Consider the following 16,629-nt stretch of genomic DNA (forward strand, 5'->3'; position numbering starts at 1 on the left):
GAGGATATAACACAGGCAGTTGAAAATGATAAATTTTCTATTGGTATTTTTGATTGATTTACAGAAGGCTTTTGACACAATTGATCACAATAAATTATTGCAAAAGTTGTACAATTATGGAATGAGAGGCATTGCTCATTTTTGGTTAAAAAGCTATTTGGAAAATAGAAAACAGTGTGTGCAAATACATGAGACTGTGTCAGGATTTAAGGAGGTCACTTGTGGGGTACCACAGGGTTCAGTGATTGGTCCAAAATTATTTTTACTTTATATCAATGACATTCGTAAGGTTACAGATCTATTAAAATTTGTAATTTTTGCAGATGACACAAATTTATTTTGCTCTGGAAAACATTTAAAGGAACTTTTGTTTGCTGTAGGGAGGGAACTTGAGATTTTGAAATGTTGGTTTGATGTAAATAAATAATAATATATATAATAATAATAACAATATAAAGAAAACTAAATTTATAGTTTTTGGAAATAGAACAAAAAGAGATGGGGACATTGAGTTAAATATTTGTAATGATAAAATTGAAAGAGTTTTGAGACTAAGTTCCTCGGGGTAGTGACAGATGATAAATTAACATGGAGACAACATATTGATTATATAAAAAGTAAAATATCAAAATCAATAGCAATCCTGTATAAATCTAAGGATATACTAAATTATAAATGCTTGTATATTATTTATTGTTCACTTATACTTCCATATATGTCGTACTGTGTAGAACTGTGGGGATCAACTTTTAAAACAGCTATCAACTCAATAATTGTGTTACAAAAACGAGCTATTCGTCTTATTAATAAGGCTGGTTATTATGATCACACAAATCCATTGTTCATGAAGTCACATGTTTTGAAATTCAGTGATTTGGTTTATTTTAAAATAATGCAAATAATGTACAGAGTAAAAACAAAGTCACTGCCGGATACAGTACAAAGATTCTTTTCTGTGCGGGAGGGGAAATATGGTTTAAGAGATGTTTCTAAGTTTACTGTCCCAAAAGCTAAGAAGGGAATTCAAAGAAGATGTATTTCTGTCGTTGGGGTTAGATTTTGGAATGATGCTGACTTAAATTTACAAATGTGTAACTCATTGTTGATTTTTAAACAAATGCTTGTTAAGGCTTTTTTTGAGAGTTATAAATTGGAATAGTTTTTTTTCTTTTTTCTTATAAATGATGTTTGACGGGTAGCTTAATTTAGGATTTATGTAGGGTAGGCAAATATAAGCATTATGCTTCAGCCTATACCTTTTCAGTCATTACCATCAAATATTAATTAGCATTTTTTGTGTGTTACCTAGAATGTTTATATTTATGATTATTATTGTTGTTGTGAAAATCTGTGTATGTTCCTATGTTGTATGTGATGATGATGACTGAATAAAACATACTACTACTACTACTACTACTACTATATACATACATTGTACCACATATTACATATGTAATACACTATACAGTAACACTTTACAATAAGGTACACAAAATTAGAGTAGTTACTGAGGAACTAATGAGGAACTAATGAGTAGTTACTGAGGGACTAAGGTACACAAAATTAGAGTAGTTACTGAGGGACTAATGAGGAACGAATGAGGAACTAATGAGGAACGAATGAGGAACTATTAGTTAATGGTCAGTTCCTCAGTAACTCACGATCAAATTTCAGAGGAGTAGTTACTGAGGAACGAATGAGGAACAAATGAGGAACTATTAGTTAACGGTCAGATCTTCATTAACTCATGATCAAATTTCATAGAGGAGTTAATCACGACTTAATAATTAGTGAACTAGTTACTTCATCAGTGAAGAATCAATACTCCATAACCTGTCCATTAGTTAACCTTTTTATGTCCTGAAGTAAAGTGACACATAATAAGTAGTCTTTCATTGTATCATCATCATCTTTACAATTAGTTCCTTAACAAAAATAGTCAGACAGCAGGATTCTTGAGAAGAGTTTTATTCATTATTTTCAGACCACATACACATTAATATGACCATCCATGTTATTCTGTATGATGATGCCTTAGAAATAAATATGATAGTGTGTCACATTTTAGGTAGGCTAAGCTTAAAGAATTTATCATGGGGGCTGCGTGTAAAGTACTGTATACTGATCACACCGTTGTTCACAGTACTGTTGTTTGAGGTGCACAAAATTTAAAGTAGTTACTATGAAACAAATTTGGGATGAATGAGGAACTAACTATTAGTTAATGGTCAGTTCTTCAGTAACTCCTGATCAAATTTCAGTAGTTACTGAGGAACTAATGATGAACTAACTATTACTTAATCATTATCTACCCTTTTTGTGTACCCTAAAGTAAAGTGAGTAGGTAATGATTCAGTAATCATTACCTACTCATTTTGATGTCTCACTTTATTTTAGGGTACACAAAAAGAGTAACTAATGAGTAGGTAATGATTACTGAATCATTACCTACTCATTTTGATGTCTCACTTTACTTTAGGGTACACAAAAAAGGTAGGTAATGATTAAGTAATAGTTAGTTCCTCATTAGTTCCTCAGTCTATTGTGGCTGAAATTTGATCATGAGTTACTGAGGAACTGACCATTAGTTAGTTCCTCATTCATTCCAAATTTTTTGGCTGATTGAGCATGTTGAGACGGCAGCGGAGCTCGTGGCGAGAGAGATCCCTCTGACTGGCTGTTCAGGTGTTATATCCTCTTCCCTGTAGCGAGTGAATCTGCCTGTAGTGAAACCAGGGCTAACCGGTGCTTCCTCCTCAGGCTCCACTTCACTCAGCTGCCCGACAGATCCGCTGCTTCTTCCCACTTTAACCTGAATAACAAACCGGAGCTAGCTGGGAGCGGCTAGCGGAGCGTTAGCCGCAGCATGACCGGAGGGAAGCAGCCAGTTAGCCTCCGCTAGCTTCCCAGCTAACGTTAGCCCCGACTCTCCATTTGGATCCAACCGGAGCACCGAGCCCTGGTTTGTTATTCAGGTTAAAGTGGGAAGAAGCAGCGGGTTTGTCGGGCAGCTGAGTGAAGTCGAGTGAAGTGGAGCCTGTGGAGGAAACACGGGGAGCGTCTGGATGTAATAGTCCGTGGAGGTGCTGCGGTGCTCGGCTGCACAGATAGGAAACCCCTTGGCTGACAGGATGTATCACTCTGTCACTCCGCGCTACTTTGTTGATCTCATGCATTCAACGGACTTCCGGTTTCCCTTTTTGCGTTATTTCCTTTCACACAGGCGCAGAACGTGCTACTTGGCCGTCGGATGTAGCAGAGATATTGGATGAAGGGTTATCCAGTATCTCTGGATGTAGTCTTCTTTCTTTCCCCCACAACTTTATTTAAGACAGGAAGTTTACAGAATGCAGATCTTCAACATTACACATATATGTCATATATCACATATGCCAGGGGGGATAAGAGTTTACAAGAAAATATTAAAATGATCACAAATATTAATGGTTTTGATTGACTTTTGATTAAGGGAAAATTTAATGGAATCAATGTAACGAAAGCAACAAAAGAAGGTTTTTTATGTGTAAACTTACATTTGTGAATGTTAAATCTTGCCAAAAGTAAGATGAGATTAATAATAAATCTTTCAATGGGTTTTGCCGTATTTCTGTTAAAGTCAAAAAGTCCAAACAGCACATCCCTCCAAAACAGCTTAAATTATTTTTTAATATTGTTCGCAATAAAATTACAAATATCACTCCAGAGTCTTTTGACAATGGGGCAGTGCCAAAATAAATGAGTAACAGTTTCAAGCGTTGGGTGTAGTCTTTGTAGAGTGTTCAAATGCAACTGACACAGGGTGACGTGAGGCTAGGGTGATCATATTTTGATTTCCAAAAAAGAGGACATTCGGCCGGCCACGACACAGCCTACTTAAATGATACTCGCAGTTTACTCAAAGATGCCTTATAATTTTAATATATTTAAAATTTATATGTATGGATAGAAAATTCAGTTATATTACAAAATAATATCTCTCAAAGACAGAAATTCAGATAGGCCCCAATAGGGGACACATACACACACTAGAGTGTTGCGATCCGAGCCCGATGGTACCCGACAGGTCGGGCGGGTTTGGTCAAAAATGTAGCTATAAATTGTATTCGGGCTCGGGTCGGATTCGGTCAACTTTCAGTGAAAATGTAGTGTAAAAATAAATAAAATCCTATTGTCTGTCCTGTTTATTGCTTGGGCACTGTTATTTACGTGACAACACCTGAACATAACACACACAGACACACATTGACCTTTTGTTTCTACCTCTCTCCTCGCTGGAAGTCTCGGACCTCCAGCTGCCCGCCTCCACCTTGATTAAACGCTAAAAATAAGATAAAATAGGAGACAGGTGTCTCCTATTTTATCTTATTTTGCTTTATTTCTCCCTCTCCTCTCGCTGGAAGCGTCAGACCTCCCCATAAAACTCTTTGCAAGAATCCTGCTGTCTGACCATTTTTGTTAAGGAACTAATTGTAAAGATGATGATAAAGTAATGAAAGACTAATCATGTGTCACTTTACTTTAGGACATAAAAAGGTTAACTAATGGACAGGTTATTGAGTAATGATTCTGCACTGATGAAGTAACTAGTTCACTAATTATTAAGTCGTGATTAACTCCTCTATGAAATTTGATCATGAGTTAATGAAGAACTGACCATTAACTAATAGTTAGTTCATCATTAGTTCCTCATTAGTTCCCCAGTAACTACTCTTATTTTGTGTAGCTTAGTTCCTCAGTAACTACTCGTTCGTTCCTCATTAGTTCCTCATTCGTTCCTCATTAGTTCCCCAGTAACAACTCTAATTTTGTGTAGTTTAGTTCCTCAGTAACTACTCATTAGTTTTCTCATTAGTTCCTCAGTAACTACTCTAATTTTGTGTACCTTATTGTAAAGTGTTACCTAATGTTCAGTTTTGGAGGTCATAAATAAATTGGACACTAAATAAATTAGTCAGAGTGACCCTGACTATAACTATATAAAATCTGAAATTATTCTACTGTACAATTTTGGAGAAAATTAAAAAAAAATATCCAACATCAAAATGCATTGTGGCACTTTCTTATGAATATTTCCCAAATACAGTACAGGCCAAAAGTTTGGACACACCTTCTCATTCAATGCGTTTTCTTTATTTTCATGACTATTTACATTGTAGATTCTCACTGAAGGCATCAAAACTATGAATGAACACATGTGGAGTTATGTACTTAACAAAAAAAGGTGAAATAACTGAAAACATGTTGTATATTCTAGTTTCTTCAAAATAGCCACCCTTTGCTCTGATTACTGCTTTGCACACTCTTGGCATTCTCTCCATGAGCTTCAAGAGGTAGTCACCTGAAATGGTTTCCACTTCACAGGTGTGCCTTATCAGGGTTAATTAGTGGAATTTCTTGCTTTATCAATGGGGTTGGGACCATCAGTTGTGTTGTGCAGAAGTCAGGTTAATACACAGCCGACAGCCCTATTGGACAGCTGTTAAAATTCATATTATGGCAAGAACCAATCAGCTAACTAAAGAAAAACGAGTGGCCATCATTACTTTAAGAAATGAAGGTCAGTCAGTCCGGAAAATTGCAAAAACTTTAAATGTGTCCCCAAGTGGAGTCGCAAAAACCATCAAGCACTACAACGAAACTGGCACACATGAGGACCGACCCAGGAAAGGAAGACCAAGAGTCACCTCTGCTTCTGAGGATAAGTTCATCCGAGTCACCAGCCTCAGAAATCGCAAGTTAACAGCAGCTCAGATCAGAGACCAGATGAATGCCACACAGAGTTCTAGCAGCAGACCCATCTCTAGAACAACTGTTAAGAGGAGACTGCGCCAATCAGGCCTTCATGGTCAAATAGCTGCTAGGAAACCACTGCTAAGGAGAGGCAACAAGCAGAAGAGATTTGTTTGGGCCAAGAAACACAAGGAATGGACATTAGACCAGTGGAAATCTGTGCTTTGGTCTGATGAGTCCAAATTTGAGATCTTTGGTTCCAACCGCCGTGTCTTTGTGAGACGCAGAAAAGGTGAACGGATGGATTCCACATGCCTGGTTCCCACTGTGAAGCATGGAGGAGGAGGTGTGATGGTGTGGGGGTGTTTTGCTGGTGACACTGTTGGGGATTTATTCAAAATTGAAGGCACACTGAACCAGCATGGCTACCACAGCATCCTGCAGCGACATGCCATCCCATCCGGTTTGCGTTTAGTTGGACGATCATTTATTTTTCAACAGGACAATGACCCCAAACACACCTCCAGGCTGTGTAAGGGCTATTTGACCAAGAAGGAGAGTGATGGAGTGCTGCGGCAGATGACCTGGCCTCCACAGTCACCAGACCTGAACCCAATCGAGATGGTTTGGGGTGAGCTGGACCGCAGAGTGAAGGCAAAGGGGCCAACAAGTGCTAAACACCTCTGGGAACTCCTTCAAGACTGTTGGAAAAACCATTTCAGGTGACTACCTCTTGAAGCTCATGGAGAGAATGCCAAGAGTGTGCAAAGCAGTAATCAGAGCAAAGGGTGGCTATTTTGAAGAAACTAGAATATAAAACATGTTTTCAGTTATTTCACCGTTTTTTGTTAAGTACATAACTCCACATGTGTTCATTCATAGTTTTGATGCCTTCAGTGAGAATCTATAATGTAAATAGTCATGAAAATAAAGAAAACGCATTGAATGAGAAGGTGTGTCCAAACTTTTGGCCTGTACTGTAGGTTTGCTGAAAATTTAAGTGTAGTCCTGTTCTGAATGACACTCACTATGGCCATATAAAATTTAAGTCATTTTACTCTTCTGTTTTGGAGAAACTTTACGGGAAAGTCACCCACTGAAATCTTTAATCAGCCTGCAGACACCATTTTGAAACATTAGGACAATTTTTGTGACATCAAATTTTCAACATGTCATCAAATGATGTGTGGGATAATACAGTATCACTGCACTGGGTCTAAATAGTTCAGTGCCACGTTCATTTCTATTTACTCAGTAAATGCACTGAACCTACAGAGTTGTAGCTCACTTGTTTCATTGTATCAACAATATGTAAAAAGCCTCTGTTCAACAGAAATGTGCAACACCTGAAGGACTCATGCTGTGTTCAGGTCATATGGGATGGATAGGAACACTTCTTATCTTAGGCTTATTTCAAAGTGCTTGTTGACTCAAAATTCCCAATGCAGGAGCACATCCTCCATTTACCACATTCATCTCAGAAAACTGTTGGCAAGAGATTTAAAAAGTCACGAGTATGAGGAAATAAAGATGTTTCAAGGAAGAAAGTATATTTCAGACTGACTGTTGACTGAGATTAGATTTCTTTGTGCAATGTATCCAGTGACATCATGTCATGGTGTCATATTTTAATTGGCTGTGTTGCTTTTTTAAAGTTATTTCCTGCTTTTTACACGCCCTACATTTCATGATGCTGCCTTAGGCCATAATGATCCTCTGAGTTTTTTTTTTAATCCTGTTCAGCTGTTCATGTTTTGCTTTCTACGGTAATAACTTTACATGTTGTGTATGTTATTTGTTGTTTTAATGGCCAGTGGGGCCGAGGGACAACAGCTGAGAAGTAGCCTTTTGGCTAACTCTGGCTAACTGGCTAGCTGTCCGACTTTATGTTGGCCTGAACGCTATTTGCAAGCATAATAACGACAACTCCGACAGTTATGATGGCACCATTAATCAGCGACAGTAATAAACTTTAGCCATGCAGCTACCTGTACAGGTCTACGTCAAGCTTTTCCAGGTTTAAAATGCTGGTGACAGGGGCCTCGTTTATAAAACTGTGCGCAGGAGTGGTGACTAAAGGTGGCGTTCAAACAAAGCACCACAGAAAGTGTTTACACACAAAAATGTCCTATTTATAACACAGTGCGCACGCATGTCCCTTGCCTGTTTCCCTTTAGAAATCACAAACAACAAAACAAAACTTCACACAGACTGTTTCAGAAGTCAAGAAGAGGTGGTCCGATATGAAGGTGTTAAGGCCATTTGCAGTGATTTATTTAGACAGCTGACTATCAGACAATTTCAGTGACTGTCTGAAATAAACAGAGGGATACAGTTGCCATAGCTGTTTGACAAACAATCTGATTGTCAGACGCTGGCGGGCAGCAGTTGGCTCAAATGCCTGGGGATAGAGGTCGGGGTCGGGGCATCAAGCAGTGATAGCACGTTTCTCAGCTGCACTGCAAGTGGCAGTCAGAGCTGGCTCATAAGCCACTCATCATCATTGGCCACTAGGTCTTGCTGGACCCTGAATATCCCCTCCTTCTGGACTCTCCCATCCACCACATCCTCCTACAGTGCCAAATAAGCCATTGTGCATCATTGTGATTACTGCTTTTTATACCCACCCATCAACTGATTGATGCATGTGAAAAGGAATTCCCTGAATTGTACCCGAGGGGCAATTTTGGCCAACGAACAAGTGAGATCAATATTAATACATGTTATTTGTTTACACTTTTTCTAACAGTGACACAGCACTTTTCAATGACATACAACGCATTTATCACACAGTGATAAAGAGAATTAAAAGCTTTAAAACAAATACATTATAAAACAAAATATATTGTCTCATATAGGATAACTGACACTCTGCACTCGCATCTGCCCGATTAAGGCATCTCAAATGGCAGCAGTACACTTGATTTGTACGACTGTTCACATCATTATTTCACAGACTAAAGTTTATCAGATTACCTAATGATTATAGAATATACCTGAGGAGTTCTTTTAAAATAAAGATATCTGCTTGTATTTAGCCTCCTAACTCGTGTTTTTATGTGTGCACACCAGGGACTTACAGTCAAAGACATGTTTGTTCGTTTATTCATGTTTCATGTCATGTCTGTCTTTATTTTACACAATGATATCAAATTCACAACACTTCCTTTTCATCTTTCTGCTACGGGATCGCAGTTTTTTTCCCCCCACTTTCTACACAGTTTCTTGGGTAGAAAGTGGTGTATGTCGCCTTTTGTGCATACACCACATTTATAAATGAGGCCCCAGGATGCTCTTCAGGTCCTGGGTATGCTGACTTGATGGACTTTCCAAGCTCTCATCTTCAAGTGGTTTCGGTGACACAGTACCCCCTGAATCATCACAATTATTAGTGGAGTCGCAAGCGCCACAGATAACACCCACCACTCTTTCTGCCATGTTGTTCTTCTTCGTCTTTAGTTTTAGTGTCGGGCTACAAACCACCGTTGAAGGAGCATGCCGCCACCCACTGTACCGGAGTGTCTAACATCATGACTTCACATAAACCTAAAAAAATTAATTTTTTATTAAGAAGTTATATTCTGGATTTAAACCTCTTTCATTTAAATATTTAAAACTCTAACAGACCCTCAATGCTACACCCCTAACACATCTACCAACCAGTCCTTTCATCCAGACTTTATCTTTCTGTAATGAAGGAGAAAGACTGAAATGTAGCAGGGTCACATCTCATGGGGAGGATGGCAGGGTGAAAGAGGATAAACGATGACCAGAGGTATAGCACCATATTCTGGGCCCTATGCAGGGGCGTAAATATAGACAGTGCAGGAGGGCCCATTCTCTGCTTTAGAGGGAGAGGGCCCTCCAGCCACTCCCTCTACACTCTCTTGCGAATGATTCAACTTGCCACCTTAGAAATACGGCTGTGTGCAAAGAAGAACACATTAAAATACAAATGCTGTTATCTGCTCTATATTCCCCCGAGAAGGCAAACCCCTCTCCGTTAATGTTTCTATTGAAACTGTGAAATCATCAGTAGAAATCTATAATAGAATTATATGTTCATTTTACGTAACTTATATAAACTATAAATAAACTATTTTAAAAATTCATTTAATTAACAGTTTGTTATTTTATTTGGTATAACCATGATCTGCAGATTTGCACTGATGACCGGTAATTTGTATGTTAATGTTTACCAAAGTCAAGTCTGTATTTGATTGTGATGATACTATAAAATATACGGTAGCAGTTTCGTAGAAAAATCTGGCGCTAGGGCCCGTCATAATACTGTGCACCGGTGCCCATCCTAACTACCACACGCCACTGGCTCAATGCATAAGCAGTCTCTGTGAGCAACGTAAGCAGTCACTCACTCAGCTTCAGTTTCTAGCTGGATTTAGAGACGAATCCTACTGCAGGGGTGGACTAAATCAACGTGCAACTTTAACAGGGGCAGGGGCCTCAGAGATGTTACTTTGTGGAAATCTTTACGCCACTGGTTCCACCCAATAATTAATACACTTAATTACTTTTTAAATGACATAACAAAAATAGCTTTTACATGACAAGTTTTGACACACAACATTATTTCATTAAGTGACACACAGCCGTGGATGAGATGCAACAGCAATATTAGAAAATCAGACAACAAATTCTTGCAGAAATTCTTGCCCATGGTGAACAGCATCAGTAGGCAAAATAAATGCACAAATATCCCATTTAAATCACATGTACATTAAATTGTACATTGTACATTAAATAGAAAGCATGTCACATGCATGTATGTAAGTATCTTGTTAAATTATTCTACATTTCTGTGGGGGTCAACCTTTTGAACAGGCTCTGATTGCCTGCAGGCAACATGATTACAAATGAAGTGATCAAGCTGTGCTCACAAATCTAGGCAGTTATGTAACACATGTTACAAATGAGTGCTTTGGTGCTTCTTGCAGACCAGAACTAGATATAGATGATATGTGAAAACTATACTAACTGAAGAAGAACAGATACATGCAGAAAACCATGTGGATTTTAGTTCCACAACAGTGGAGTGGACGAATCCTGTTGACATTTCTATAATCATAGTTTTGCAAGTCACAACTAAGTCTCAAGTCTTTGTACTCAAGTCCAAAGTCAAGGCAGGCACGTCCTGAGTCAAGTCTCATGTCAAGACAGGCAAGTCCTGAGTCCTGAGTCCCACACAAGTCCAGATGTAATGCCATTTTAACAATGGAGTAATGTTAGCTAAGCACTAGCCTGCTACCTATGTTAATATTTAGCCCCAACTTCTTTCATTCTTTGTTGAAAAGTTTTGTTTTTCACACGTTGTGCATACTGCAAATCTTTTTTTTTTTTTTTTTTTTTGGTGGCCACCACATAGTTTTTGTCCACAAATGAAGAGTATTTTGAGTTGGGTTTTTTTCGTCAAGTGGCGCTCAGTAACGTAACATTAGCTCTTTAAGGTTCTATCCAGCACATTGATTGGATGCTGTTGGACTGATTGAAGAAAGTGGATCTGGAGAATTAAGTGTCAACCACAGACTGTATGAATAGTACCGTGAAGTCACCCATTAGTTTGTGGACTCCCATTTTGAAGCCTCAAGTTCAGCATTTCGGCCCTTGCCATATTGTTTTTTTGTAGCCAAAAGTGAGTAGATGAGAGGTTGAAGCTGTGGAGAAGTGAGAGGTGTATTCGACTCATAGACTGTGGCGACACCTTGCAGACAGTCTGTCACTCAAGTGACCCTGCCCATAAATATGCGTAACTTTGGGCCTTGATAAAATGTGCACGGGTGAGCTATATAAAAATTTGTTGAAACTAGCCATAAAAAACAAAACTGCTTTTTGTACCAGGCTGTGATAATGTTTACATCTGCTGTAAAATTGGGCATTTTGACATGGGGGTCTATGGGGATTGACTCTGTTTTGGAGTCAGCCTCAAGTGGCACTGCAGTTTTTTGACACTTCCACATTGGCCTAGATTTTCTGCTCTGGAGATGGCCACTTGGTGTCTGCTTGCCAGGAGTGAACAGTGTTATTGTTAGTTGATTTAGAAAATGAAGGGAGATAAACTGATTCATAGCTTTTTTAAAAAAAACAAAAAAAAAAACATGCTTTTCAATCCTTGGCCCAGAGGAAATGTGTTTTTAAGTCAAAAAGTTAAAGGCCAAGGGAAGTCACAAGTTATTGGTGCTAAAGTCCAAGTCAGGTTCAAGTCTTTTTTGATTTTGTCAAGCCAAAGGCATCAAATCTGTGACTCAGGCCCACACCTCCTGACTGCTTCCACTATACAGTTTTTTTGCAATGTAGGATTGTGCCATAATGAAAAACTTTTCTCTGGAGTGCAACAAATTATACATCAAGTGGATTTTGGTTCATACCATTGAATGCATAAAAATGGGAGCCCATTTCAAATATTTGGCCCCATGAGCCATTTTAAACACACAGACAGTATAATCTAGGTCGAGTAGGCCTTACCTTCCCTTTTTTAGGGAGCATACAGTTTATTTAGTTAAGTTCTGTGTCTTTTTCCAAAGAAACCTTATTTCTAAAGCTGACCAAAAAACTGCAGCTGATGTGGAATACTGCAAATCTGAAAAAGACAATAAAAGTAGAAAACATTACACAAGCTCATTGACCCCAACTGCATTCATTAATGGCATATCTCCAAGGTACATCTCCAACTTTCCTATCAGATGTTGGTGATGAAAACTTCCAGTGAAGGCTTGTGATGCAGACTGGACTAAAGCAAATGCATTTGGGGCATGCGGAAAGTTCTCTCATTTTACCTTACTGCACCTCAAAAAATCAAAAACAAATTAACTTGTTGGTACTGCTGTAGTTTCTCATCCATCATATTTGATAGGTGTGCAGGGGCGTAGGTTTGATTTGAGCTTTGATAGGGACCGTGCAAGCACCTGCTGGGCGCGGTCTGAAAAAATTTTCAGCGCTTATTTGCGTGCATACTGTTTTGAGCTACAGATCAGATGATCTTGATGACTGTTTCTTTAATCAGCTCCCTGAACTGATGCATTTGGCCTACAGATGATATATAACAGTATAATAGCTGAAGGCGGCTCTAAGCTTTATACTATCCACACATTACAACACCACTATTCCACAATCATATCTTTTAATTCTCAAGTTTTTGTAGTTTACAGATTAGTTTCAGAATTTTCATAAAACAATAAAACAGATGTATACAGTAGCCTAACAAGCAGCCCACTATTCTCTGGTCCTTCAGACCCCTTAAACTTCCACAAAAGACCTGAATCTGATTGGTGCTGAGAAAAACTCTTGGCCAAATCAGATTAATTTACGTTGCCACTCATTGGGCAATGTGACAACCAATGACAAGGTTTATCCACAAAACTTACATCTGTTGAGTCAGACTCTAATCTCACCTGTAACCTTGATGCATCTCCAGACTCCTGCCTCTCCTGATCTTTCCTTTCTGCTGCTTTGGCAAAAAATGTTGAATGTCCTTTTTTTTTTTTTCTTTTTTGGTGGCATTTTGCCCTCCCCTCACCACCTATCATAAAAAGGAAATGATTGACAATATCAAACTACTTGCAGACAGAAACACTCTTTTCCGTATAGCCTACAGCCTATTCTGTGTAGCCTATGTAATATGAACATGTACGTTGGACTAGTTATTCTGCAGTCACAGACATCAAAACCAGCCGTCTACCAGACGCAATTCAGTGGGCGAGTGATTGCTTAAACCTTACCTAGGAGTTTGCAACAGTTATTTCTAACGTTACATACCAAAACTGATTTACTACTAACTAAAGGCAACTGTTATGACAACATGACAGCACCTTATCTCTGCCTCAGCAAACGTTATGAGACCTATTAGCTAATAGCTAGCTACAGTAGCTAGTGCTAGCTCTCTGACGAGCTGCACCACCGGCTAGCAACGTTACAGTTTACGTAGGCATTTAGGACGCAAACTAAACTATTAGCATTGATACAACTCTGTACAGAAAAATAACAGTCGTTCAACATTTTATTCCCTATTTTCAATAACTTCAATCTTACTTGCTGCCTAATCAAAATCCTCGCTGCTGCCGATCGATTGTGCTTTGACTCTGAGCTGTGGAACTCTCGTTTCGAGACGCTGACAGCCTGTAATGACAGGCACGCTGGTCGAGGGAGGGAGGGAGGGAGGGAGGGAGGAAAAGTAGGCTGTTGATTGGATAGCTTGCTGAATGTAGCTGTCAACCAGGCCAGATACGGCTTCGCAAGTTGTGAATGGTAGGTCTAATTCTAAAACTGTGATTTTGCAAAGTAGGCTACAGTTTTCACTCAGCATTATTTTTGGTAGGGACAATTCATGTTTCCGTGACTTTGGTATGGACATGTCCATAGCATCCATACCTAAAACTACGCCTATGTAGGTGAGCCACATCAGCCTACATGTGGACAGTACAATGCTACCTTGTCCTGCCATGTCTTTTCCAGGAAGCACAAACATCCCTGCATGAATATTTTACCACAAGTAAATTACCCTCCCACTACAGGAGGGCAGGTGTAGTGGAAGCCTCCCAGGATGCACTGGGGCAACAGGTGTATTAACATCACTCTCTGTTTGTGCATGTTTCTGTAACATTACTGCTATTGTTGTTTTCTACAGTGTTCCTACAGGTCATCTGTGGTTGTTTCAGCCAGTCTCAATAGTAAATGTGTTTACAGTGTCAGTGTTGTGTGTAGGTCAGGTGATGGGGAAAGGAGAGAAAGTCTGAGTAAATCTGGTGAATGGTTGGAACATTGTACTGAAAGGGCCTGAGAAACAGGGAACGTGGCTGAGAGGAGAAGACCACATAGAATATTTGTTCAAAAGTTTCAACCAGAGAAGACGAGCCCCTAGGCCAGGCACTTCCAAAGTCTGGTCCAGGCCCTGGGGGACCTGGAATATGATGGATGAGAAACTACAGCAGTACCAACAAGTTAATTTGTTTTTGATTTTTTGAGGTGCAGTAAGGTAAAATGAGAGAACTTTCCGCATGCCCCAAATGCATTTGCTTTAGTCCAGTCTGCATCACAAGCCTTCACTGGAAGTTTTCATCACCAACATCTGATAGGAAAGTTGGAGATGTACCTTGGAGATATGCCATTAATGAATGCAGTTGGGGTCAATGAGCTTGTGTAATGTTTTCTACCTTTATTGTCTTTTTCAGATTTGCAGTATTCCACATCAGCTGCAGTTTTTTGGTCAGCTTTAGAAATAAGGTTTCTTTGGAAAAAGACACAGAACTTAACTAAATAAACTGTATGCTCCCTAAAAAAGGGAAGGTAAGGCCTACTCGACCTAGATTATACTGTCTGTGTGTTTAAAATTAGGCTGACCAAACGTCCTCTTTTGCCCAGGCATGTCCACTTTTCACGTCCTGTCCGGGGTGTCCGGGGGGTGTTTATAAATTGATGATAATGTCTGGTTTTTCTTGTGTGTGTGTGTGTTTGTGTGTGTGTGTGTGTAATCCCCAAGAGGCTGCCTTATCAGCGGATCTCCAACACTCACAACGAGAAAGCAGCAGACACCCGCGGCGCAGCATTATTCTAAGCTTCCAAGATGCCGAAGCGCAAGTCAGGGGCGATTCTAGGATCAGAGGTTTAGGGGTGCTGAGCACGCAGAGAGCTGCCCGGCCAGGCAAGATAAATTTTACTGTTTTGTACATTTTAACTCAATTTCATTCCCACATTTGTGAAAGTAAAGTACAATACTTTTTGGGAAAGTCTGTGACTAAACCATCAAATCTGATAAAGGTTATTTAAATGCTGAGCCACAGCAAAAGAGGAATGGATTGGAATCATAAAAGAAACATATTGTAACCCTAATTTCTGGGGGAAGACAACTCATTTTGATACAGCAGCTCCTCAACATACATATAAACAGTATGTATGTTTCTGGAGTAAACCAGCCCCCTACAGTGAGTACCAAAAATACCAAAAATGGACCTTGGACTTATTGTTTGGACTTTTATTTGAAATGTAATGCACAACATGTAACATTAACACATTAACAGTAACTGACTTTTTCAATGTTTGTCTCTGCCTTTTTCCTTCTTGTCTGTATTATATAATACAAATACATAAATAAAAATACACTTCAAAAAAGAAAAGTGCTTGAAATCTACAAAATAATAATAATAAATACACACAATAGGAGTTAAAATGTTAATGGGCATCCAGTCAGTTAGCTAGTCAGTAGCACCTTGGCTTTAATCAAGGGCGCAGGTTTGATTTTCATATTGGTAGGGACATAAAATTGCTCCATGGCGGCGACCTGTATGCTGATGATTTTTTAATGCAATTTCATGTCATGTGAATCTGATCACTGCTTTATAATGCATATTTAGATATCTACACTAAATACAAGAATGTCTTGGTTAATGTATTCTCTAATGTTAACAGTTACATGAATCACTGATAACTTCACCACATCTGTCCGTATGTGCTTCCCAGGGTAAACTATAATACTAACAATAACACTATACTCCGAAGGGGCTTAACTTCAGTACCAGCCTGCAGTCTGCAGTTGGGTTGATAATAGTGATCCGAATTGATATTGATATCGGGTAAAAACATATATTATGCATGAATCAATATTTTTACCCCTAGTCACAATGCTGAATCTCACTATCAACATATATCCTTCACGATTCAATCTCACATGTGAGGCTCCTGTCTCTTCTCTATCTCCTCCTGTCTCTCCTCTATCTCCTCCTGTCTCTCCTCTATCTCCCCCTGTCTCTCTTCCATTTCCTTCTGTCTCTCTTCCTGCCTCTCCTCCTCCATCTCCTCCAGTCTCTCTACTACTTGTCATCTGACAAAAAATATATTGATGCAAGACATGTGAACAGTGGGACAATCTGAGATGCAACAGTCATAGATTTT

The sequence above is a fragment of the Epinephelus lanceolatus genome, chromosome 1, assembly GCF_041903045.1.
Source record: "Epinephelus lanceolatus isolate andai-2023 chromosome 1, ASM4190304v1, whole genome shotgun sequence".
Lineage (NCBI taxonomy): Eukaryota > Metazoa > Chordata > Actinopteri > Perciformes > Serranidae > Epinephelus > Epinephelus lanceolatus.